Genomic DNA, 26,632 nt, shown 5'->3' with positions numbered 1-26,632 from the left:
GGCCCAAGGATGGTCAACATTGGCTTTGAAGTGAGGAAAATCGGGCGACGGAGGGCGATGAAGGGATAAAGTTGGCTGACAGAAAAATTACTGGCCTCCCACCCTTCTACGGCCTTCTTACCAATGAAATAGAGGTCCCTGCGAAAAATGAACCAAAACCAATGCAGAACGAAGGTTCGGGGGCCGAAACGCGCAGCCCGAGGCCCCGAAAACTGACTGTTAGGCACCGGGAGTGATGTTCGACCACGAAGTCGGTTTCTTGGGCCACAGTGTCCCTCAAAAGGGAGCAAATAAGAAGTATGCCAAAAATCGAAGCAAATGGAGGTGGTTAAGCGGTCCCGAACCGAGGCACACGGCCAACGGCTCCGAAAAATCGGAAACCAGACTCCGAACGGGCAAAATGGCCTACGATCGCGAAACGTAGCCTACGGCCACTGAGAGATGATCTACAGGACCTCTCCCTCCCTTCGGGAAGAGAAACAGAGAAAACCGAGCCTGGTTCATAAACCGAGGCAAGGTATGAAAGAGTCCGGAAGTCCGAAGGCAAGGCTCGCAACCGAGACTCTGAAACTTCTGAACGAGCACAATATGCAACATCACCGAGCGCTCAATCGGTGACGTCTGAGTCTTAAGGTCGGTCAAAAATGGGGTGTCTACAAATGTGTTGAAATTTCAGGGAAGATTGTGTGTACTGAATGATCCTAAACTAAAAAGAAGAATTCTGTAAGAGGGCCACAATTCAAAATTGTCTATCCATCTAGGAAATACGAAAATGTATCAAGACTTGAAATTGAATTTCTGGTGGCCGGGAATGAAGAAAGAAATTGCTGATTTTGTGTCAAAATGTCTTCATTGCCAACAAGTTAAAGCCGAACATCAATGATCTGCAGGCTTACTGCAACCCTTACCGATACCGGAGTGGAAATGGGAACATATCACTATGGATTTTATTGTTAGGTTACCTCGCTCCAGTAAAGGTATGGATTCAATTTGGGTTATTGTTGATAGATTGACTAAATCTGCTCATTTCTTACCTGTCAAAACAATTTATAATGCGGACAAATTGGCTGTAATCTATATCAATGAGATTGTTAGATTGCATGGAGTGCCTGTGTCCATTGTTTCTGATAGGGACTCGAAGTTTACATCGAGATTTTGGCAAAGCCTACAGACTGTCACAGCTCATTGGACATCTTTTAATTACTGTTTTGGCTTCCACCAGCCCCTGTACTCTGTATTATTGTATTACTGTTAAGCAGGCATTCGGTAATCTCGGATTACTGGCTGGTTACGGTACTAAACCCATAGGGGCGGGTTTGGGTCGTGACACGCTCGAGCGGACACCTCTGTTTTCTAAAAATTCTGAAAATATTTTTAAAGTGCATCTTTGCATCCTCATTCCATTCTAGGCATTCTTAGGCCTAGTTTAAGGCATCTTAATGAGGATATTGATGTAGAACCACACCGAGTCAAGATAGGGATTAAGTTATTATTTCCCAACTATGTAGCTTAGTATGTGTTCACTCTGTAACTGGGTAGGGTTGGCATCCGAGGACGCGTACTAGCTTATCTGTAACCTAGAACTCTGTAAGTAACAATGTTGTAAAGATATGTTCAATTAAGATTATTTTCTGAACAAATGACTGTACTACTTTATGAAATGACACTATTTACTGAATGAATGTTTGTCCTTTTTGTGAACTGTATTCGTGGCATCCACAGTAATACACTGTTACTGAACTGTTACTACTATTGTTACAGAGATCTCGGTCGGTTCCCATGTTTGAAACCACTACTGTTTACTGATATGATGGCCATCATTGACTGCTCGGTCTGTTAAGACCTACTGTACTGCTTTGCTATTGGATGTACCACATATGACTATTATAGTTTCTGAATGACTGTTATGGCATGAATTATGAGCCACAAACCGAATGACTGATATACTGTTTAAATAATTGTTTTTAATACTGAAAGGACATTCATTCTTAACCTCTTTACGCATATGTTATTCACTGGGTTTTAGCTCACTGCTTATATATATATGTAGGTGTTCAGGCACCGAACCGTTGCTAGGGGCGTCAAGCTTAACTCCTATTTTGTCAAGCCAACCTTTGTGCCTTACTTTGAGGTTCTAGAACTATTCAAGCTGAGGCTGCTTGGGGTGTTTTAGTTTTCCCCCTCTTTGTTTATGTTCTGTATAGATTGAATGATGTTGTACTGTACTGTTCTAATAGGGATTAAGTCCCTGTCCTAAATGATTGTATATATTGTACATACTGTTTTGGTACTGATTGTACATGTGTATTGAAAAGTCTTTTTTGCATACAGACTGTCACAGCTCATTAGACATCTTTTAATTACTGTTTTGGCTTCCGTCAGCTCCTATACTCTGTATTACTGTATTACTGTTAAGCAGGCCTTCGGTAATCTCGAATTACTGGCCGGTTACGGTACTAAACCCATAGGGGCGGGTTTGGGTCATGACATTTGCTCCCGGTGATATGTGCAGCGGTACCGCGAATTGAAGCCCTTTTATGTGTCGCCTAACTTAGCAGGAAACAGGACGTAATCCTCATCACGGATTTCACTAAGTATGCGATAGATTGAAATTTTAAAGACCGTGGTGATGCTCGTCCGAGCTTTCAACCTTCTGTCAGCATCAGCTATGTCATCGCAGAGGTATTCAGCTCGATCATTCCGACGACCCCTTCCCCGGTTTCGATGATTTGACCCCCAGTCAGATTCCTCGGCGTGATCATTTGGACGGTTAGTCTCCTGTCCGACCGCGTGTACCTTGCCAACCAACCACTTTTCTGTTACCACCAGAGTTGTCTTCGCGGTGGACACCGCCGCATCATCCTCTACTCGGATGTGCTCATTGATGCGCTGCATTAGTTGGCCCATAGATGTCGGCTGGTTCATGGTAAGCGAGTCCCGTAGCCTATGTCCGACCGGGAGACCGCGCTTATATTGGGTGATTGCCAGGTTGATCGGGCAATCTAAAATCTCATTGAAGGTTTCCCAGTATCTAGAGTGTTATGCCTTAAGTGTGTCGCTCGACTCCATTTTGACACTGAAAAGGTGGTCCACCTCCTTTGGCGTTTTAGTGTTGGTCTTGAAACGAGTCACAAAGGCTTCCACCAACTGCTACCACCTTTCGATGCTTCCCTCTAGCAGCCTCTCAAACCATTTCAAGCCTAGCTCACCCAAACTCGACGGGAAAAAAAGGCACATAAGAGCGTCATTGCGCCTATGTCTGGCCATGACCTGCCGGAAGTGGCTTACATGTATGTATGGTCGGTCTTTCCGTTGTAGAGCGTAAACTTGGGCTGGTGAAAGCCCGCGGGGAGCGATGTGGTTTCTATCTGAAGGGAGAAGGGGATGGCATTCAGCCTCGCCAAATCTATGTCTAGAAGGAGAGGCACGGCTGGGCGGGGTGGTGGCATTATGACCTCTTCACTGGCATGACCCCCGTAAGATAGCCGCTGGAGCGCCGGCACCTTTTGAGTCTCTTGCCGGCGAGCCCGCTCTTTCGAGACTACCCGCAAGTCCTCTGAGTGAGCGGAGTAAGAATGTCCCGACGTCGTCGCCGAACGTGAGGATTGATAGGTACTATCTTGCATGCTAGACTTCTCTACAGGGGCGTCAGAATCTCCAACTTTGTAACTTCTGGTGATAGAAAGGGACGGAGTGTGTCACTGGCTCTGACTGCCTGAACGGCGTGGTTGGGTGCGCTCACTGTGGTCTCCCACTCCAGCAACACCCTTCCTTTTGACATGCCGTTTGAGAGCTTCATTTCCGCCGCCATTCTCCAGATGACGGCGTCTTGGTCCCTTAACTTGTGCTCCAGACGTCTAGCGTGCGATTCTCTTCGCCACCTGGGCTCCGCGAGTGACCAAAACTTCTAGTGCACTTATCACGCACATCTCTTGAATGTTCACCTGGGGAAGTCTCCAGGTCCGCCATGTTTGAAATGGCGGGGAGTCCATCTCTCCGTCTGGTTGACTCCGGGGTAACACCGTCGATGGCGGACAACGGTATTTCGTCGTTGTTCGCCATGAAAGGCGATCAGATAAGCTTGGAAGACAAGGTTTTGTCTATCAAGCTACCCACAGACAATGCCAATTGAACGGGAAGCAAATATTCCACGGAGCCCGTACTCCTTTCGTCCAAGCTCTTTGTCTATCCAATCGACCTGCGAGCACAACAGCGGTGAGCTACCCGGCGGTGTGTGGCCGGAAAACCCCTCCGACGGTCAAGTTAGCACACACACTCAGGGAGAGAGAGAGGAAGAGAGAGATATATCGCAATGAGTGTTTCTCACCAAATGATGTTCCATCCAGTATGGGGGGCGCAGTCATGCTTATATACTTTCTACACTCAATTCTGCACCCATTAGTCTCTTGACACGTGGAGCTGCTCTCCCATCTGTCAGCACAAATCCATCGAACACCACCTAACCAAACCGTCAGACAACATTAGCGGGAACTCGGCAGCCCAGCGGCATTACCTTGGCCTTCCACGACAATGCTGCGTAACGTGCTTGAGTGCTCCACTCACCGAGCTCCAAAACAGCCGAGCTCAGTAGCATTCCGGCAGAGCCGAGTTCAAGACAGGTCAGCCGGTGAACAAAAGACATTTCCCGCCGAGCTACGCGTGCGACCCATGGAACCTGGGTTGGCAAGCGGTCATCTCGGCCAAGTAAGCTCGGTCCAAACATGGGACCTGGACCTCGGGTCTGAGCCTCGACCGAGCAAGATCAACTCCAAGGAGGCCCCAGTTAGTTCGGCCTAAACAGGGGGCCTGAGCCACGACTGAGTGAAACCCACTCGGAACAGGCCCAAATTAGCTCGGCCCAAACATGTTCGGCCCTATTCAGTCCGGCTTCCTCCATGGCCCAAAGCCAAATTATAAATCTCCCTCTCAAAAAATAATTATGATTTAGGCCTCGTTTGAGAACAGACTATTTTAGTAACTTTTTGACTTTTTGGCTAAAATATGAGGTAAAAAAAACTAGTATGTTTGGGGTGATTTTTTGACTTTTTACGAAAAGATGTGCAAAAAGTAAAGAGAAAAGTAAATCTTTAACTTTTTTATCTCCGTTTGGGAAGTGGGTTGGCTTTTTGGCTTTTTGGCTTTTTTGGCTATTTTAGCCTGGGTTTAAAAGCTTGGTTTGGGAAGGGCTTTTTGGCTTTTTGGCTTTTTTGAGTTTTTTGTGAGAGAAGAATGTAATGATTATGGGTTGGATGTGATGTTTTGTTTGTTATGGCTAAAATAGCCTATTTTGTTTTTTGTGGCTAAAATAGCCAAAAAAACCTGCAAACCCACTTGCCTAACTTTTTGACTTTTTGACTAAAATGTTAACTTGCCAAACGAGGCCTTATTTAAAAAAAAAAGTTCCATAACTTTAATTATTAAAATTTATAAAATTTACTACTGATTTGAATTTATTTTTATTTTATTTGTCAAATTTACACTAAATTGTTATCTTCCCTTTAATAATATGTGAGACGATTTTAAAGAAATTACGAGCTAAAAATGTGTTGTCGAAGAGTGAAGAGTGGAAAACACGTATATATAATGTTTGATATGATCCATCTCTATCTTATATTGTTGTGGGAACAGTACTTATACAAGGACATGACACCAATTAAATTCAAAATAAATGATTGGTTGCTCATGCTTTGCTGCCCAAAAAATAACAACATGACCTAATTTGCTCGTGCCAAAATTGAGTAAAATGAAATGAGTGGGACTGACCTTTTTCTCCCAGCAAAACTGATGAGTTGATTAAGTCGACTTTACTTATTTCGTGAGATTAATTTTAAGAGTCTCATGTGAATATGTTCAATTGATATTTTAATAATTGTTACAAATAAAATCAGACATAAAAATATTAAAATACACGTAACGAACTTATCTCTTGAATAAAATAAAAGACTCAGGGCTATTTTGGAAAGATGGTTATAATATAAGCAGCTTTTTTGTGAGAGGAAAAGTCGGTTATAAGCTGGGAAGTGGATTATAACTCACTTCCCAAAATGCGCCTCAGCAATATATCCAGTGACAGGGATAGAAAAATAATTTAGAAGGGGCACTTATTAATTAAAATTTTGAATTTTTTTTCTCATAATCAATAACAATAAATAATATTTTTTTAATTAGTATTAAGCACAAAAATTTTAATGTTTAATATAAAAGTTTTTAAATTTTTGTTTTTACAATTAACCTTGTAAAAAGTCAGAATTGAAAATATATAGTGTTGCTTATAACTAGTGTATTATAGGCAATACAAAAGAATCTTGTATGTCTTATAATACATTATATAATAACATATAAATAATAGTGATACCACATCATCATCGATATATGGTATTACTAACCAATAGTAAAATAATGCATAAAAGTTCAATCCCACTTGTTAAATATAATTAACAATTCAATAATTTCTCATTTTCATAGTAGGGTTAACTATGTCTACATGTAAGTGATGATTTGATATGACTGTTATACTGAATTTTTTTTATAAATTTTTCATACATAATAATGTGGCTTGTTTTTAATCAAAATAACCATCATTATTTTTATAATTTGAAAAATGTCATTAAAAAATCATTTTAAATGTTATTTCTATGTACTCTTTTTATTTGTTAATTATTTTTCTTATTTGTTATAAAATAATAATAATAATAATAATAATTGAGAGGGGGCATGCCCCCCAGTCCATTCATGCCATATACCCCCAAGTGTTTAAACCAGAAAATTAGTCTCATTATATTGAGATGCTCATTATTTATCAGACATGAAGATGTTGGGAGTCAACTGTTATTTATTAGAACCATGTTGGGTCACTAGGTAATTTGTTGGCCCAAGTGTTGTTGTGGAGAAGTTATCTCGTGTTTCATAAACACCATCTGGTTAATAGCCAGTATGTGACAATTTTAAATAAAATTTAAAAAAAATAAAAAAAATTGAGAAAAGAGTAATGCTAGAAACTCTAAAAATTCTATCCAAATTTTTACTAAAGGTCTCACATAGGTGTGGACCCACACAATGTGAGTCTCATGTGGGTCTCACACTCATTTGAGATATTTAGTAGAATTTTTAGAATCTCTAACATTTTTTATGAACAAAAAAAATGACTACATGGCCGCATGTCATTAAACAAACGCACAACCACAATAAAACTCCTGACTCGTGGTGCCAATGGGTTAAGTCATACTTACTCAAAAGCAAGAGCTTTTGGCAGGTTAAAATGCCTAGTGACCCTTCTTGGGTGTGGAGGAAAATTTTATCTCTTAGGAATATCATCTTCCCTCTGATCAAGTTTAAAATAGGAAATGGGGAAAATGTGTTCTTATGGTTCGACAATTGGCACCCCCTTGGTTCGTTATGAGATAAGTATAGGCAGAGGATTTTGCATGACACGTGTCTATCTTATGAGACCAAAGTCCGTGCCATAATTTCTAATAATGCTTGGAAATGGCCTTTCTCTAACTCTAGGGGGATCAATGAGTGGGTTTTTTTCTAATCCTCCGAAGCCTAGTAATGATTCTCAGGATAGGCCTTTATGGAGTTTGAATTTTGATGGTAAGTTTTCTATTTAATCTACTTGGGACTATTGGAGGGTTAAAGGTGTGAAAGTCCCCTGGTCTAAGTTGGTTTGGGGGCCTCCCATCATTCCTAGAGTTAGTTTTATTGTGTGGATAGCTATTCACGAGAGAGTGAATACTGGGGGTAGATTGAAGCTATTTGGTCTTGTCCCTACTCCCAGATGTCCTTTTTGTAATGCTCCTAAGTGTGTTTACCCTTGCAGGATTTGGGTTGCTATTCAGGCTAAGTGTAACATGATTTGGCCTCACTTGTCTTGGCTGGAGACTATTGATTATGCTACCAAGACCATCAAGGGCAAAGCTTTGTAGTCCATTATCATGAAATTGTCCTTCTTTTGCACTGTGTACCATATTTGGATTGAAAGAAATAATAGAATCTTTAGTAAGGAGTTTAAACCTGAAGAGATTGTCATTAAATCTATCATCCTTATGGTTAGAGGTAGGATTCTTTCTATGAATAATATGAATAATTCTGCAGGTGATAGTTGGTACTTGGCAAAATGGAACCTTCCATCTTCTATATTGAAATGGCCCCAGGTTAACAATGGTGGGATGAGAGTTAATGATGTGAGTGATGTGAGTTCACTTAATAATGAGGGTTGAGTGAAGGTGTGCGCAAAATGAGGGCTTGACTAATTGGGTTTTTTCTTGCAGATTGCTATGAGGGCTGACAGCTATTTCTCATTAAGTTTGGATATGTTTTCTTGTGGGTTGAGTGATGTGAGCCATGTAATTCCCTTTCTAAATTGTGGGTTGAGTGAAGAGAGCTCAAAAATTAATTCTCTAATCTGTGGGTTGAGGGATGTGAGGTCTACAATGAATGTTTTTCTAACCTTTACTATATACTAAATATTTTATGTGCAAGTTAACGGTGTTTGCTATGTTAATACAGAGCTTGTGAGATGTGGGTTAAGTGAAGTGAGGACAATACTGGAGTGGTGTGATATCATTATATCTAGGTTGAGTGTTGAGAGCTTGTATATAGTTTGCTTGCTTTTTCTGTTGATTTTTAACATGGACTATTTGGTGTTGCTTATCTATGGACAACTATTGGTCATGGTTACTTGATTCGGGTCTGGTGGAGTGGTGGTGGCTGCAAGTTGCGCCCTTCCAGGAGGTTTATTTCAACTGATTCACATGGGTTTGAACATGTTGCTTGGTGGTGGCTACAACTTGCGCCTTATCAAGTAACTTGTATGGGTTTTCCTAGTTGTCTTCCTTTCTTTCCGTTTTATGATGTCATTGTTACTTTAGTTTTTTGCTCTATTTCCTTCTTCTACAGGCTGTGTAGGGGGTTTTATTTTCGTTTTGCTTGGGTTGGTAGGGTGAATAAGGCTGCTGGTGCAGTGTTTTTGTGTTATATTTTGATGTATGTGTGGTGTTGGTAGTTGGTTGTTGAATCCTGTTCAGGTCCCTTATCCACTATAGATGGACATGGTGTTTGTACAACTGTTTTTGGTGCAGGTGCTGTTACGTGGCTGTCCTGTTTTGATATGGATGGCTGGTGGTTGCTTCTTATTGTTGGCTACATAGAGCTGGTTTCTTAGCCTTAGTCTGTGTATTAGTTTTGTTTTTCATTTGTTTTGTTTGTGTTGGTGGTTTGTATAGTTGTGGTAGGACTTGAGGCATGCCCCTTGTAAATTTGTAATTTTTCTGTTTTATTTTATGTCTTATTCACCTAAAAAAAAAAAAACTCCCGACCCACCTAATAATTTGTTGTGGTTGTGAGTGTTAATTATATTAATTATAATTTTTTTAAATAAAAAAACATGGGTAAATTACAATTATACTTTCTGATATTTGCTTAAAATATAAATTGTTCTTTATGATTCTGAAAATTACATCCTATCCTTTGAAATTTCTAATTTCATAACAAATAACTTCTTTTATCAATAATTATCAAGTTAATTAACAAAATTTAATAATGTCAGATTAATTAATAATTTAAATAATTTTATTAGAGTAATTAAAAATTTTATTTTTTCAATTAATTTTTTAAAATAAAAAATTCTGAGGGTATTTGTAATTTTTCAAATTACAAGGACAATCTGTATTTTAAGCAAATCTCAAGAGGTGTATTTATAATTTACTCAAAAAATAAATATACTAAAGGACAATTAAAAAAAAAAAAAAAAAAACTCTAAGGTTTAACCTTTCTAACAAAATAAATCCTGAATTTTTAATTTTGTCAATTTAAATCCTAATATTTTGATTTATTTTCAATTTAAATCATTCACATATTCTAATTAAACTCAATGTACATATATATCAAATGTCTAAACTACCTTTTTTTTTTATTTAATTTAATGACTAAAATATTCATTTTTTTCATCGATTTTACTTAACATAAATAGGTAAATAATTTAAATTGAAAACAAATACAAAATGTAAGATTTAAATAAATAAAATTTTAAATTTATTTTATTATAAGGTCAAATTTTAAGATTTTTTTTTTTTAATAATTTCCCCATATATTAACCTCTCTCTCTTTTTTCTTTTCTTTTTTTTAAGGCAAATTACGCACAAGCCCTTTTTGAAAAATGTGTATTCTCTCTTTTTTTTGGTTACACTAAAAAATAATTGTCTGAGTACAAGCGTCTCTCTATATATCTGTCTCTTTTCTTCGATCTCTCAATTTTAATATTTTTTTTATACTATACACTTCTATTTTTCTATTATAATGGAGAAAATTTTTAAATTCTGAATAATTTGTTTTCAAGTTTTAATTACAAGCGGTAAAAATTATAAAATTTTACAGTTTTAGTTTTTTTGGTGCTGAATTGAATCATTATTTAGAATTGTAAAATTTTGTAGTTTCATAACTTTCTTTGAAATTGTACAATTTTGCAATTTCATAATATGTTTTTCAATTAGATTAATAAGGATAAATACTTAATAGAATCATACTTTGAAAGTATAATATTTTACAGTTTCAAAGCTTTCTTTTCAGTTTGATCAATATTAAAAATTATTTGTTTAAACCCTACAAAAATTGAAAATAACATATGTTTTTTTTTTTTGTTGTTACTGTTTGTTGTTCTTAGGTTTTTCTTCTTCTTTCAGTTTATCAATATTTAGTACATTTTGCTATATTTTTTCACTTTAATTTCTTAGTTTATTCTTCTTCTTCTTTTTTGGGCAATATTTTAGACATTCTGATGAGTCTTTGACGATATTCTTGATGTCTAGCGAATATTCTAGACATTCTGACGACTTCCGATGACATTCAGAACATTTTGACGATTTCCAATGATATTTCGACGACTTCCTGGTGATGTTGAATATTCAGGCAAGTCTCCGAAAACCGTATGACGGAAGTCCGATGGTGGTAGGATGTAGGAGCATATTTAAATTTTTATTAAAAAGAAAATAAATTTTTTTGATAACAATTAAAAATATATAAGACTAATTGATATAAATATTTTGTTTTAGGATTAAATAAATTTTGAACTTTGTATATGAAGCTTATTCCTTTTTCTTTCTTTTTTTGGGTTTTTTTAATCATGGGAAATGATATCACTTATGGTGGGTTTTAAGCCCACAAACTGGAGCCCATAATAAAAACTGGACCATTTGCCTAGGTATGGCCCAGAACACACACCAACCATCCAAGCACACATTACAATTTCAAAATCTAATTATTGTGTTTTTTCTCCAAACAGTACCAAATTCCAAACATGGGTTGGGTTTCAGAAGGGGCCCGTTACACTTTCGGTAGTTTTATCTTTGAATTCCATCATGGAAAATAGACTGACACGTAATTAATTGTCACAAAAAATTTTAAAAAAAACTAATAGGCTGTTATCAAATAGTTTACAATGGATTACCTTATTTATTTTATGGTATTTGTCTCTAAAAAAAACATAAATTGTCTATTTTTAAAAATACAATTTTTGTCTATTTTTTCAGAAATAACACAATAAAATGAAAATATTACGATTACCGAAATCATCTAATTATTTTTTTCAAATAAATAATATTCACGGAGGCGTTACAAAATAAATTGTTTAAATTATCAAAACGAAACTGATGGTGAGCTCCCGAATCCGAACATGAAGGTCAAATTTAAATTTAAATTCAAAAAAAGTTAAACATCATATAAAGTGGCTGTTATCAAATTAAAGTTTTTGCACTGTATGCTAATAAATAAATAAATAAATAAAAAGTTCACAATCTCAAAATTAATAGGCTGAGTTTTAATCAGGAAATTTGAAAGCAAGCACCATATGTAAAAGAAAAAGGAAAAATATGTAGGACATGTTTGGGCAACATTTGAATGACATCAAATTTTGTCATAGGATGCAAGGCTCCTACCAATTTCGTACTCATTAGACTTTATTGTAAACCCTACCAACTACTGCTTCATGTCAAAGCCCAAGTCAGGTCTGTTTGTATTGAGAAATTTTATAAACTCATTTTTTAAATATCATAATTAATTTAAATGACATAATTAAAGATATCAGTTTTATATAATTGAGTTTGTAACAAACTAAAATTTGACACATAACTTATCATGTCATTATGGTTAAAATTATCAATTACAATCCTTTTTTATTTGTATTTTTCTGCAATACTTTTGTTTTGATTCCTATAATTTCAATAGTATTAATTTGACATTTTAATTTTTTACATTCAAAATATGTAAGACGGGTTTGTAAATTATAAAACTCATAGGTAGTATTTTGTTCATTGAAATGAATATAAATTGAAATAAAATGATCATTCTTTAGTCTCTTTGTATATTTACAATGCATTTATTATAATTTTTTTAACAAACCATACATTCTGATAAAATGAAGCAAACGTGGCGGTAATCATTTTCATTTATTATTATTATTTTTTTATTTTTTTGAAGTGGAGCCTTCAGTCAAGTCAAAAGAATGAAAGGCTTCAACTCAAAATAATGAGATAAATTCGGTTGGTATGTCAAATTAAATTTCTGAGTCAATCCAATTGAAATGCGGCTCCATCTCATCCCCAAAAGCTACCTCTAATCAAAGGATAGCTTTACGTGTTGTGAATGCTGTATATGTTTGTTTGTTTAATTCATGCTTTTCTCCTTTTTTATTATTACATTACACAGTGACTTGCACACATATAGGTCTTGCTGGGTCATGTGTTTCTAATGACCCTTCTTTTCTTGTTTTTATAATTTTCTATTTGGTCCACCGGACTAACTAATTCACAGACTAATACTATCGCTCACTAGCAGCAGGTTCAATTAAAACAAAGTTAAAATCTTATATCGAATGATTCCAAAAAATTGTTTGTATGCAAGAAATTTCAAACTTGAGATTTTGGAAGGAATACGTGGAGACATATTTTTAGGTAGTTCACGTGACCGAGGTTGTTAGCCGAGATACCACGTGGACGGACCATGGTACCGAGATATGGTACGATCACTACAAGAAAACTGGGTATATGAGACGGAACTATTTGCGACGGCACACTTGCCGTCTCAAAAAGTCAATTTTTGTGACGGCAGAAAATGCCGTCTCAAAAAAGCAGAGTATTTGCGACGGCACCATTTGCCGTCTCAAAAAATCAGAGCATTTGCGACGGCACTATTTGCCGTCTCAAAAAATGGGAGTATTTGCGATGGTATTTTCTGCCGTCGCAAATACTCTCATTTTTTGAGACGGCAAATAGTGCCGTCGCAAATACTCTGCTTTTTTGAGACGGCATTTTCTGCCGTCACAAAAAGTGGCTTTCGTGTTTTTTTTTTTAGTGAATATTTTTAAAATTTTAAATATTTTTTTTAGATGTACCTTACTTAGATGTATCTAAAAAATAAAAAATTTATGAAAAAATATTTTTAAAAATTAATAAATACATAAAAATACAAAAAAAAAATGTATTGAATTATGGTATTTTTTTTGTATTTTTGGTATTTAGTGAATTTTTAAAAGATTTTGGTGATTGTGGTTTTGAGATAGCTTCATATATATACAGTCACAAAATGGTTTGAATAAATTCAACGGTATTTTTCTGTCGCAAAAAAAATTAAAAAAAACAATGTCGTCTTACTCTTTTGATATAACATTTCTCTTTTCATTCATTTTTTCATCTTCCTGTCTCTCTGTCTTTATCTCTCTCTTTTCTCTTTATCTCTTTTCATTCATTTCTCTCTATCTCTATCTCTCTCTCTTTCTATGTCTGCATGTTTCTCTCTCTCTCATTTTCTCTCTGTGTCTCTCGTCTATCTCTCTTCTCTCTATCTCTCTCATCTGTTTTCTCTCTCTGTCTCTCTCGCTCATCTCTCTTATCTCTATCTCTTTCATTTCTTTTTTTTTTCTCTCTCTTTCTCTCTCTCTTATCTTTCTATCTCTCTCGCTCATTTCTCTTCTCTTTCTGTCTCTCTCTTTTTCTGTGTCTCTCTCTCGCTCATCTCTTTTCACTCTATTTCTCTCTTTTTTTGTCTATCTCTCGCTCATCTCTTGTTTCTCTCTCTTTTTCTATCTTTCCATCTCTCTCTTTCTTTCTCTCTCTATCTCTTTTTATGTCTATCTCTCTCTCCCTGTCTCTCTCTCACTCATCACTCTTCTCTCTCTCTGTGTCTATTTGTCTATTTCTCCCTCACTATGTTCGCCTTGCTCACTCTCTTACTCCTATCTTCTCTATTTATCGAGCTCCTTCTCGATTTATCGATCCACTATAAGAAAATACACTTTTAGCAACCACTTTGTCTATCTCTCTCTCTCGCTCATCACTCTATCTCTATGTCTCTCTCTCTCTATCTCTCTTCTTTATCTGTCTCTCACAAAATTAAAATATTTTTAAAATATTTAAATATTTAAAATATTTAAAAAATTGATTTGAATTAAGTTTTGAACAGAGTTTTGAATTATCTGTCTTCTTTATTTATTGAGCTCCCTATCGATTTATCGATCCACTACAAGAAAATGCACTTTTAGCGACCACTTTGTCTCCTTCTCGCTCATCACTCTGTCTCTCTATCTCTTTTCTCTATTCGTCTCTCACTCATCTTTCTCTCTCACTACCCATCTTCTCTACCACATTTACCACTACTGCAAATGCCATTCAACTACCACCACTCTTCTCTTTCTCTCTTTCACTCATCACTCTTATTTCTCTGTCTGTTTGTCTATCTATCTGTTTGTCTGTTTGTCTGTGTATCTTTCGTTCATCTTTATTCTCTCTATCTCTCTCATTTGTCTTCTCTCTATGTCTCCCTCGCTCATCTCTCTTCTCTCTATCTCTCTCATCTCTTTTCTCTCTCTGTCTCTCTCGCTCATCTCTCTTCTCTCTATCTCTCTATTTTTCTATTCTCTCTATCGTTCATCTCTCTTCGCTCTCTTTCTATGTGTCTCTCTCATCTCTTGTTTATCTCTATTTTTCTATATGTCTCTCTCTATCTATTTCTCTCTCTGTCTCTCTCTATATCTCTTTCTCTCTTTATCTCTCTCTCGCTCATCACTCTGTCTTTCTCTCTCCTCTATCTGTCTCTCACTCATATCTCTCTCCACCACTCATCTCCTTTACCACCTTCACCACTACTGCAAACACCATTCCACCACCACCATTACTTCTACTGTAGCCACTTCACCTCTACCACTACCATTACTACTACTATCGCCACCACTCCACTACCACCACTACCACTACTACTACCATTACCTCTCTTTCACCCCTGCCACTCCATTTACACTACCACTACCACAACTTCACCACTAATCTCTTTTGCCATCACCATCACCACCACCACCACCACCACCACCATCTCTTATCCACCACCTTCACTACTGCTGCCGTTCATTTTCCTCTACCACAAAAAATTAGTTCATAATTTTTAGTAATAAAAAAAATAGGCCGCAGAAAAATATTTTTCATTGACTACAGAAAATTAACTTTTATTTTAGTAAAAATATTTTTCATTAAAATATATATGAAACAAATCAACCTTAATAACGGAAAGAAAATAAAAATTATTATTTATTTATTTTTATTATTAAAATATTTATTTATGATGAATTTTTTTTTTTTCCCCATTTTTTCCATTCCCGCGCCCCAAAATCCCCAATCTCTTTAGAACCAAAAAAAAACCCTAAATCTAATCGTCTCCCTCACATGACGCTCTCAGTCGCCTCTCTCTCTCTCTCTCACCCTCTCGTTTATCTCTGCACCGATCTCGTTCATCTCTGCACCGATCACTCTCTCACTCTCTCGTTGTTCATCTCATCGATTCGCACCGATCATCGCACCGCCGATCTACTCACAGGTAAACTCTCTCTCTCAATCTCTGTCTCTCTCTCTCTCAGCCCGATGGTTGTTTTATAGATATATCTCTGATCTAATATGACTCTTCAATGTTGAGTTGAGAATGTATAGTTTTCGATGGATAACAGAGTTGCGACAAATTTGAGGACTCAGCATCATCAGTGAAAAGAGACGTTTCCCTCGACACATGGCGTTGGGAATGGGCCACTTCTGGAGGGGACGAAGCTTGGTGGATTCGCGTGAGAGGTACTCATGAAATGTACTGCTAATTTTTTTTTTTTTGTTGCTTTTTTGTGAGTTTTGGATTGATACATGAATTGGGGCTTGGTGTTGAATGAATCAGAAGGTAACTTCAGTGATTTTGTAGAGAGAGAGAGAGAGAGAGAGAGATGGGGATGATATTTGTGGTGGAGCTGGAGGGTAGGACTTACAGATGCAAGTTCTGCAAAACCCACTTGGCCCTTGCAGATGACCTTGTCTCCAAGGTAACTTCTTATATGTATTTATATCTATATGTTTTATGTGTTGCCTATATATGTATATGTTTGTGGTATAATTTTATTCTTGTTGGTTGGTTATTATAATTGTGGTTATGAGCAAACTAAACAATTAGAAAAAAAGTTACACAAATTAACAAGATTTTTCCTATGCAACAATGAAGCTTTGGAATTTGGAACATGAGTCAAGTCAGTAAATAAGAAAAAATTGTAAGATTTGTTAGTTTGTATAGCATCACTCTATGCAAGTTTTGGAACTTTTGGTTCTTGAAATGTTATTTGAGGGCATTGACAATAATAGCTGTAAGAATTTGGTTCTTGGATGAGATTAAAAAAAAAGAAAGAAGAAGAAATGTCTTGTATCTAGAAAAAAAAAGCCCAGATTTTGAATAGATGGCGTGGATTTAAAAAAGAAAAAAGGGTTGTTGGAAGCTTTGCTTGGTGTGGGCTAATTATGAATCGGAACATTGGAGAGAACCTTCTAGCTTGAGGTATAACTGGTATAATGTGGAACAAACTCACTCTTCAAATGTAAATACACCTTTAAAGGCTCAATTGGATGCTTAAGTGCCCCAATAATGTATAGCAAAACAATGAAGGATAATGAATCATCAATTGCAATGAGAACTAAATATAGCATAAGTTACAATTACATAAATTCCTAAAGTGGGAGAGACCCCCCCAAAAAAAGGGAATAAGACTCATTTGAGAGGAAATAAAGTTTCAACTCTATCGTATCTCTTTAGGTGACGAAATTATTTGGTGCCTCATGGGCCCCACATGGCCATGCTAAACCCTCTATGATGGGCATCCATCACCAACATAAATTAGTGGACCTTATCGTTTCGACCAAGCATGTTCAAGTTGGAACACCAAGTGATCATGTCCAACGGCACTAAATAACTTCTCCTTTAGTGGGGCTCCACTCTCACCCCAACCCACCCCCTAGACATTTGATGCCCTTCATTTCATATCAAGGAAGGAAGAGTGGTCCCTTCAATTCCTATCAGTCACTACTGTGATATGGAAAATGCTAAGATCCCAAATAATTTATCAAATTTTTTACCAAATCTTTCGTATGGGTGTGAACTTACACAAACCCACATGTGTGTGGGTCTCACACCAATGTAAGAGATTTGATAGAAAATTTGATAGATTATTTGGGATTCCTAGCATTACTCTCGAGATATATATACTCTTTTTCTCTCCCTCCTTTAATGAAATTCAATTCAAAATGTTTCACAACATAAACATGCACTCCCAAAGAAACAATGGCAAAGTTGTACATCCCAATCCATCACTATTTGAAGGGTTTCAGTAACACCATGGAACTACGTCACACAGCAATTTAGTCCTTCTATTACATTTCATTCACTCTTGGCAATTAAGTTGATGACATCAGACTAACCTAACGTGATAAATTGGTGAAAATAACCCTAAAATCCCTCCCCCTAAAATTTTTTTTCCATTAACAACTTCATAAACCTGTTATTGTAGAGAAGGGTGTTTGGTTGTAGGATTATTTTTGTTTTAAAATTAAAAAATATATTTATGATTAATTTACCAATTTACTGTTTATTTAGGTCCCACATAACCTATTTAATGACCAAAAAAAAAAAGAAAAGAAGAAAGTTTAGGGACTTATAATCTAAAAAAGATGAAAAATTCAAGAACTTTTGGCATAATTTACTACAAATAAAATGTTCAGTACCTCCAAGAAAGATAATATTTAATAAGACACTGAATTTCATTAGTGCTCTCAACTTTGCCATGAACTAGGAACACTCTAGCTTGAAAGTTATTTGTTTACAAAAGTTTGTTTGTTTGTTGTTGAAATGATGTGTCCACCCAAGCATTGTGAAGATGGTGGGAGTGTATTTTCACATCATAAAATTTGGATGTATGTGCAATATGAACATCTCTTGACATTTTATTATTAAGCAAATAACATAATTTGAAGAATGAAAGTGTACCTGACAGATATTTGAGTAGGTGGATTTTCTTTCATGCAGTGATGTCAGTCTCCCTTGTTATGTATTTTAGGGTATTTGATTGTGGTGCTACAAAAGGAAAAGATTGGTTTTTGGTGTGTCCAATCATATCCGTCACATCATTGGGTTGTACAATAACTTCCCAAGAATATTGATGATTTTTTTTTGGTTGGTAGCTTGAGATGTTAAATATCATCTATTTTGTACCAGAGTGCTTAAAGTGTTCTTTGATTGTTTATTTATTATTTGACTAATAGTACTCTTTTACTCTCTGGGGAGGTGTCAATTTCGTCAATCATATCGTAACTCTTTCACTTTCAGGAAGAAAAGCAAGGATTTAACCAATTTAATTTTGTTATTAGATCATAGGTTTCTAATTTCTTGCTACATTTTGAGATGCATAGATCCATCTGTTCAAATTTTATGTGGATTTTCAACTTTGTTACTCACTAGTTGTTTTGTGATTTGATCAGGCTTTTCATTGCCGCAGGGGAAAAGCATATCTTTTCAATAATGTGTGAGTTCTTTGTAGTTTTGTCATAAACCTTTTGATTGCCGCCGATCGTTTGTTATTGCTGTTTGATTTTTTCTGTTCCTGTTTTTATTTTTACTTCTTACTTCCTTTTTTGGGTAAGAGGAAAATTCATGAGATAGGAACCAACAACTGGGAAATGTTATGTATATGCTTTGTTTGACTCATGTTTTATTGTTGATATGCTCCAACAGACAGGTGTTTTATTTAAGATGTGCCAAAGCTGAATTTAAAATAGATAGTTGATAGTTTATTGTAATGAATGAGAACCTTATTTCTGATAAATAATTTATAATGTCTATTGGGGAGGATATGAATGTTATATTGCTAATGAGAAGTAAAAAGCTTTTTGAGAAAAGACTGACACCATAATACGTTTTAAATTTCCAAGCCACAAACCATGGCTGTAGCATGGTTATCAGAATTCCAATTTGGATCGTAGTAGGATCTTAAAGTGACTATAATCCTAGGCATAAAATCCTGTAGAATCGCATTACGATCCCGATTTTATTACAATCCTAATCCTACAACCAAAAAAAAATTTAATTTTTAGTGGACACCCTGTTTTTTTTTATTTTTTCGTAAATTTTTTTTCGTTACACCTGATTAACTACCATATATAGAGTTAATTGTAATCACATATTAGTATTCTTCTCACAATTCTTTATGATGGACCCTCTGCATGTGAGTTCCTACAAAATAAATTTGTCTATTCTACAATCCAAGACAGGTAGGAACCCTTTAAGTCCAACCCTTCCCACTCCCATCAGACATGAAAAAATTCCCTAGGTATATTACAATAAGAGTTTATTACACTATTTTGGACTACATTGAATTCCATTATTATTATTATTATTATTATTATTATTATTATATTTTGTGAGCAGGGAAAGCTTTGGTTTCTCCAATTGAGAGATATGCAATTGTTCCTGATGACAACGTAAGTGTTCTTTCCACAGTCTTCATTGTCTTCATTACTGGTGTTTAAATAGTTGATTTCTCCAAAAGATTATAATTTGCAACTGTTATCTATTTATTTGTAGGTCAAAAGGATAAATTTTGCCGAGGGGAAGATCTGATTATAGAAGTAAGGAATTTGGAGCTTGATTTTTGAAATAGGCTCAAAATTGAGAACTTGTTGGAAATTTTTTAATTTTTGTAAGAGCATTTAAATATCCAATGTGCTGATTGGTGAATTTTAGATTTTATTTTTTTATTTTATTTTTTTTAGGATTTGGGTGAATTTTATAATTTAAATATGCTTTTATGAACATGTACAGTTTAATTGTTCTTTGTAAAATATTGAATTTGATGGTTTGATCAATTTAAATTTTTATTTTTATTTTCTGTTATGATGTTTTTGTGAATAGAATGTAAATAATCAGCTCTTAGAGAGAGACGGCACCGCCGTCGGAAAAAATAGAAAATTTTAATATTTTTATTTTGTTACAGGTTTTACTTTTTGCGACAGGAAAAAATAGAAAATTTTAATATTTTTATTTTGTTACAGGTTTTACTTTTTGCGACGACATTATACTGTCGCAAAAAATAGAAATTTTATTATTTAAAATAGAAAATTTATTATTTTTTAATATTTTTTGTGACGGTATTACACTGTCGCAAAAAATAGAAAATTTCATATTTTTTATATTTTTTGCGACGGCACTACACCATCGCAAAAAGTAGTGTTTTTTTTTTAAAAAAAAAGACTATTGGCGACGGTATTTATTGCCGTCTCAAATAACATTTTTAGCGACGGTAAAATAGGGCCGTCGCAAAAAAGTCAAGAAATTTCAAACGTTTTAGCGACTGTATGGTGCCGTCGCAAAAAAGCAAAAAATGCCGTCGCAAAACATTAGCGACGGCACTTACCGTCGCAAAAACTCTTTTGCAACCCCTGCAGTTGCGACCCCCCTCTTGCCGTCGCAAAAAGTATTAGCGACGGCATTAGGAGTATTAGCGACGGTATTTTACCGTCGCAAAAAGTCAATTTTTTTGTAGTGGATAATACCGGAATTTGAGATATTTGGATAGAGGACTAGAGTCCTAGATGACATCAAGCTATCTATTTGGATAGAGATGGGACTCTTGAGGGAGTTCATCTTAATCTAAACAATGTGAGTTGTGATAAATGTTATCCTTGTAAAGGATAAAGTCCTATAAAGTAAGACTTCTAGGGGAAGTTGGACACTGATCATTATAAAAGTAAGCACCATTGTAGGTCTAAGGTATGCTTTATTTGAGATGTTTTTATGCTTTCATTGTTGTAGTTTAAGTACTTATATTGATATCTGTGAGAGACAAGATTACTGACTTGATCATCGAAGTGGCCCCGGGTGGACGAACCACCACGGTATTCTCATATTCTTGTTGGCAGGTGTTCGGGCTTAATCTATTCTGTTGGTGCTCTCCAGTTGAGTTCCTGTCTGGTTGTGTGGTCGGAAATCAACACCCACAATTTGGTGCCGTCTGTGGGAACTTAGTTAGAATAAATGGCCATCATCGTACAAGATCAACATGTCGGCAACGACTACTTTAGCGAAGATGGAGAATATGTCGACATTAATGGAATAAAGACCCTTTCAGAAGGGATGCAAAGACAGGGGACATGAGCGCTCCGAAGGAGATGACTTTCAAGTATAAAATGATTAACCTAAGTGAGCAGATCTCGGATCCCAGATCCTGAATCCCAGATCTTAGAAGACAAGATCTCGGCCAAGATTATTAGGTCCGAGAAGACAAGAGCTCAGCCTAAGTGAGCAGATCCCGAATTCCGGATCCCAGAACCTAGAAGACAAGATCTCGGTCTAGATGAGTAGGTCCGAGAAGACAAGAGCTCAGCCTAAGTGAGCAGATCCCAGATCCCAGATCTTAGAAGACAAAATCTCGGCCTAGATGATTAGGTTTGAGAAGACAAGAGCTCAGCCTAAATAAACAGATCCCGGATTCCAGATCTCGAATCCCAGATCTCAGATCCTAGAAGACAAGATCTCGACCTATATGATTAGATCCGAGAAGACAAGAACCTAGCCTAAGCAAGCAGATCCCAGATCCTAGAATACAAGATCTATTCCTAAATGATTAGGTTAGAGAAAACAAGAGCTCAGCCTAAGTAAAGCAGATCCCGGATTACAGATCTCGGATTCCAGATCCTAGAAGACAAGATCTCGGCTTAGATGAGTAAGTCCGAGAAGACAAAAGCTCAGCCTAAGTGAGCAGATCCTAGATTCTAGATCCCGGATCACAGATCCCAAAAGACAAGATCTTGGCGTAGATGAGTAAGTCCGAGAAGACAAGAGCTTAGCCTAAGTGAGCAGATCCAGGATTCCAGATCCTAGAAGACAAGATCTCGGCCTAGATGATTAGGTCCGAGAAGACAAGAGCTCAGCCTAAGTGAGCAAATCCCGAATTTTAGATCTCGGATCCCAAATCCCAGAAGACAAGATCTCCTCCTAGATGAGTAGGTTCGAGAAAAAAAGAACTCAGCCTAAATGAGCAGATCCCAGAAGACAAAAGCACACAAGATCAAACTGAAGTTGGCCAGGTTCTGCCTGTTGGTAGAAGGCCATCTATACAAAAGGACTTTTACTGGACCTCTATTGCGATGTGTATATCATTCCCAAGTTGAAGACTTTTTACACGAGATCCATGCAGGGGCCAGATCCCTTGCCCACATAGCTATATCATAGGGATTCCGGTGACCCTACATGTAAAAGGATGCCGAAACCTATGTAAAAAGGCGTAAAAATGTTGTTGGAATCCACGATTGTGCGATAAGACCGAAATGTCTTATAGCGATGTTCCCATGGTGAATATGACAAGTAACTTAGACTTATCATATGGTAGAGTTGAATTATACTTGCATATGATAGAGATGAACTAAGTTGCCGATATTTCTGAATGAAACATAACGAATAACTTAAACTTATTATATGGCAGAGTCGAAATATACTTGCATATGATAGAGTTGAACTAAGTTGGCGATATTTCTGAATGAAACATGACGAATAACTTAGACTTATTATATGGCAGAGTCGAATTATACTTACATATGATAGAGTTGAACTAAGTTGGCGATGTTTCTGAATGAAACGTGACGAATAATTTAGACTTATTAGATGGCAGAGTCGAATTATACTTGCATATGATAGAGTTGAACTAAGTTGGCGATGTTTCTGAATGAAACATAACGAATAACTTAGACTTATTATATGGCAAAGTTGAATTATACTTGCATATAATAGAGTTGAACTAAGTTGGCGATGTTTTTAAATGAAACATGACGAATAACTTAGACTTATTATATGGCAGAGTTGTATTATACTTGCATATAATAGAGTTGAACTAAGTTGGCGATGTTTCTGAATGAAACATGACGAATAACTTAGACTTATTATATGACAGAGTTGAATTATACTTGCATATAATAGAGTTGAACTAAGTTGGCGATATTTCTGAATGAAACATGACGAATAACTTAGACTTATTATATGATATAGTCGAATTATACTTGCATATAATATAGTTGAACTAAGTTGGCGATGTTTCTGAATGAAACATGACGAATAACTTAGACTCATTATATGGCAGAGTTGAATTATACTTGCATATAATGGAGTTGAACTAAGTTGAATTAACCTGGACTTGCCATATTGGCAGAGTCAAACTCAGAATGGAACTAAGTTCATTAAACAAAGAAACCAGGGTTGAAACACCTCGGGAAGCCTTTGTTTGAATTTGACTTCGGCAAAAGACCATAGTCACATGCTTAATGTGAACTTAAGTGGAACTTAGGTTCACATTGGGCGGGCAGGGAGCTGGAGTGATGAACAAACTTAAGAGTTTGACACTTATTGAAATTTTCAGAAATAGGCTTAACACTTGTTGAAATTTTGGAGAAATTTACAAGTTGGAGTTAGCCGATGCAATGATGAATAAAGTATCTGAGGCACATGTTACCTGAGGTGACCAACCAGGTTGTTAAAACTTGGAAGGGGTGAAGTCTTAATAAAAGATAGCGTATGGAGGTAAAAAAACAATAACACTTGTAAAGATATTTTTATTTTTAAAGTGTTAGCCGAGGTATGAAAATGGTTGGCCAAGGCAAACAGTCAAGGTTTATCCGAGGTATTGTATCCCGGAATTATTATATAGTTAAGGTACACGTTGAAGAAATGCAAAAATATTCTAAGTTTGGAGGCATGAACATGTTGGATTGACTATAAAGAGATGGAGTGGATTACACAGTTATGACATTAGGGATGTCAACAAGAAGGTCTTCTATGAAAAGAGTTCAGCGAGACATGTCGTCATTGATTACGGTGATGGTTACTCACAGATAGGGCGATTGGAAAATTATCAAGGTCTAAGGCTAGGAGCTTAAGACCTCGGTGTTTCCTGTTCCTGGTTCTAGCTGCAAGATTGTCACTATGTCGGTGTTTTCACTGCCATTGAGATGGTGGGTTGATGTGTGGAGCAACTGATGAATTGCTTGGTTATTAGTCTGGTTCAGCTGGTAGAGTTTTGAACCTTGGGCACAAAATGAGTCTTCATAGTAATGAATGCTTCATGAACAGCGATGATGGTTTGCAGAGGCCAAGAGAAAGAGAGTCTAGGGACACAAATAAAGACAAAATAGGAAGATGAAATGATTTTGCTAGAATTAGAAAAATATGGCAAAAAGTTATGATTTCGAGTCCTGATGTGCCCGTGTTGACGTTAGAAGCTGATACGACATGATAGGGACGTGATTGGTACGCTCAAATCTCATGATGATCTTGATTGAGAAGTGCGATCTCGGTAGAGATGATGATCTCGGTTGAGATGACGATCTCGGCTGAGATGGTGATCTTGGTTGACGTGATGACCTCAGTTGATATATTGATCTCAGTAGAAATGATGATCTCGGTTGAGATGGTGATCTTGGTTAACATGATGATTTTAGTTGAGATGTTGATCTTGCTTGAGATGTTGAATTTGAATGGGGGCAGAACTTGTTTATTCTTGGTTTCTGATGAGTTAATACTAGGATCTTGATGTTCTTGAACTAGCAAGTCATGATCTCTGCTAGTAGTGCGATCTCTGTCGAGATGTTGAACCTAGATGAAATGGAACATGATGGTTCTTGGTTCTTGATTCTTGATTCTTGATGAGTGGACATTTGAGTCCTTGTTTCTTGGTGCCAACGAGTCACAATCTCGGTCAGGGAATTACATGTATAGGTTCCATTACCTCAGTTTGCCGAGGTAATAGAACCTTGGGGACAATCGTGGGGACATATTTTTAGGTAGTCCATGTGACCGAGGTTGTTAGCCGAGGTGCCACGTAGGCGGACCATGGTGCCGAGATATGGTACGATAATACCGGAATTCGAGATATTTGGATAGAGGACTAGAGTCCTAGATGACATCAAGCTACCTATTTGGATAGAGATGGGACTCTTGAGGGAGTTCATCTTAATCTAAATAGTGTGAGTTGTGATAAATGTTATCCTTGTAAAGGATAAAGTCCCATGAAGTAAGACTTCTAGAAGAAGTTGGACACTAATCATTATAAAAGTAAGGCACCCTCGTGGGTCTAAGGTATACTTTATTTGAGATGTTTTTATGCTTTCATTGTTGAAGTTTAAGTATTTGTATTGATATCTGTGAGAGATAAGATTACTGACTTGATCATCGGAGTGCCCCCGGGTGGACGAACCACCGCGGTATTCACATATTCTTGTTGGCAGGTGTTCAAGCTTAATCTATTCTGCCGGTGCTCTCCAGTTAAGTTCCCTGTTTGGTTGTGTGGTCAGAAATCAACACCCACAGAACACACTCAAGCCCCAAGTCTCAACCATCATGTTAAGGAAAATAGATTATTTCTCACAAGTAAATCAATCGATAAAAATAAAAATAATGTGGAAAAATTAAATCAATAACAATACAAGAATTTTTACGTGGTTCCATCAATCTGAGGTATATCCACGTGACTGAAATCTGATTCCACTATCGGCTAAAAGTTCCAAATAATTACAAACGAGACACGAATGGTTTCACAAGTCATTCTTAGGTGAATTTCAATTAATCACAAATAAATAAAAGATAAAATTTCACTAATTCATCAATCCTAGGTGACTTTCACTAAAAATTTCACAAGTCATTCTTAGGTGAATTCCAAATAATCATCAATCCTAGCAGCCGCAGCACACAAGGGAAAACAATACTGAAAAAATATTATTGATTCTTGAATTTTTTTTATCAAAGTCTTAGTTGTTACCAGACCTATTATTAAATATTCATTGAACCTCTCAAAGTCAAATATAATATATAAAAATATATTATAATCAACACCAACCTAAATTAAAATTCTTTTAATAAATCAATTGGGTCCTATACTCCACTAAGGAGGAATACCCAACAATTCTCTCCCTATCGACTTGGGTGGAGACATCAACCATGCCCGCCAAAGTTCGACACTTTAAATTTTTGTCCATCAACAAAATCTTAGTCAATATATCTGAAATATTATCACATGTGTGAACCTTCTTGAGTTACAACAATTTTGAATCTAACACATCACGAACCTAATGATATCTCACATCAATGTGTTTCGATCTCGAATACAAAGTAGAATTTTTACTCAAATAAATAGCACTTTAACTGTCACAATAAAACACATACTTTTATTGCTTCAAACCTAACTCTTGTAAAAATTCCTTCAACCATAACTCTTCTTTGCAAGCTTCCGTAGTGGCGAAAAACTCAACTTCGGTAG

General features: G+C 36.3%; 1 long non-coding RNA gene across 1 annotated transcript; it reads left to right on the top strand.

The window, feature by feature from the left end:
- The first annotated feature begins 15,968 nt into the window (after positions 1-15,968).
- On the top strand, positions 15,969-19,376 carry LOC145822896 (uncharacterized). Its single transcript, XR_014364737.1, has 3 exons — positions 15,969-16,100; positions 16,198-16,339; positions 18,816-19,376. It is a non-coding gene; the product is annotated as an uncharacterized LOC145822896 (long non-coding RNA).
- The last annotated feature ends 7,256 nt before the right edge of the window (positions 19,377-26,632 follow it).

Source organism: Camellia sinensis, chromosome 3, assembly GCF_055761805.1.
Source record: "Camellia sinensis isolate YWXY chromosome 3, ASM5576180v1, whole genome shotgun sequence".
NCBI lineage: Eukaryota > Viridiplantae > Streptophyta > Magnoliopsida > Ericales > Theaceae > Camellia > Camellia sinensis.
The sequence above is the reverse complement of the archived record's forward strand: the minus strand, read 5'-3'. Positions and strand labels throughout refer to the sequence as shown.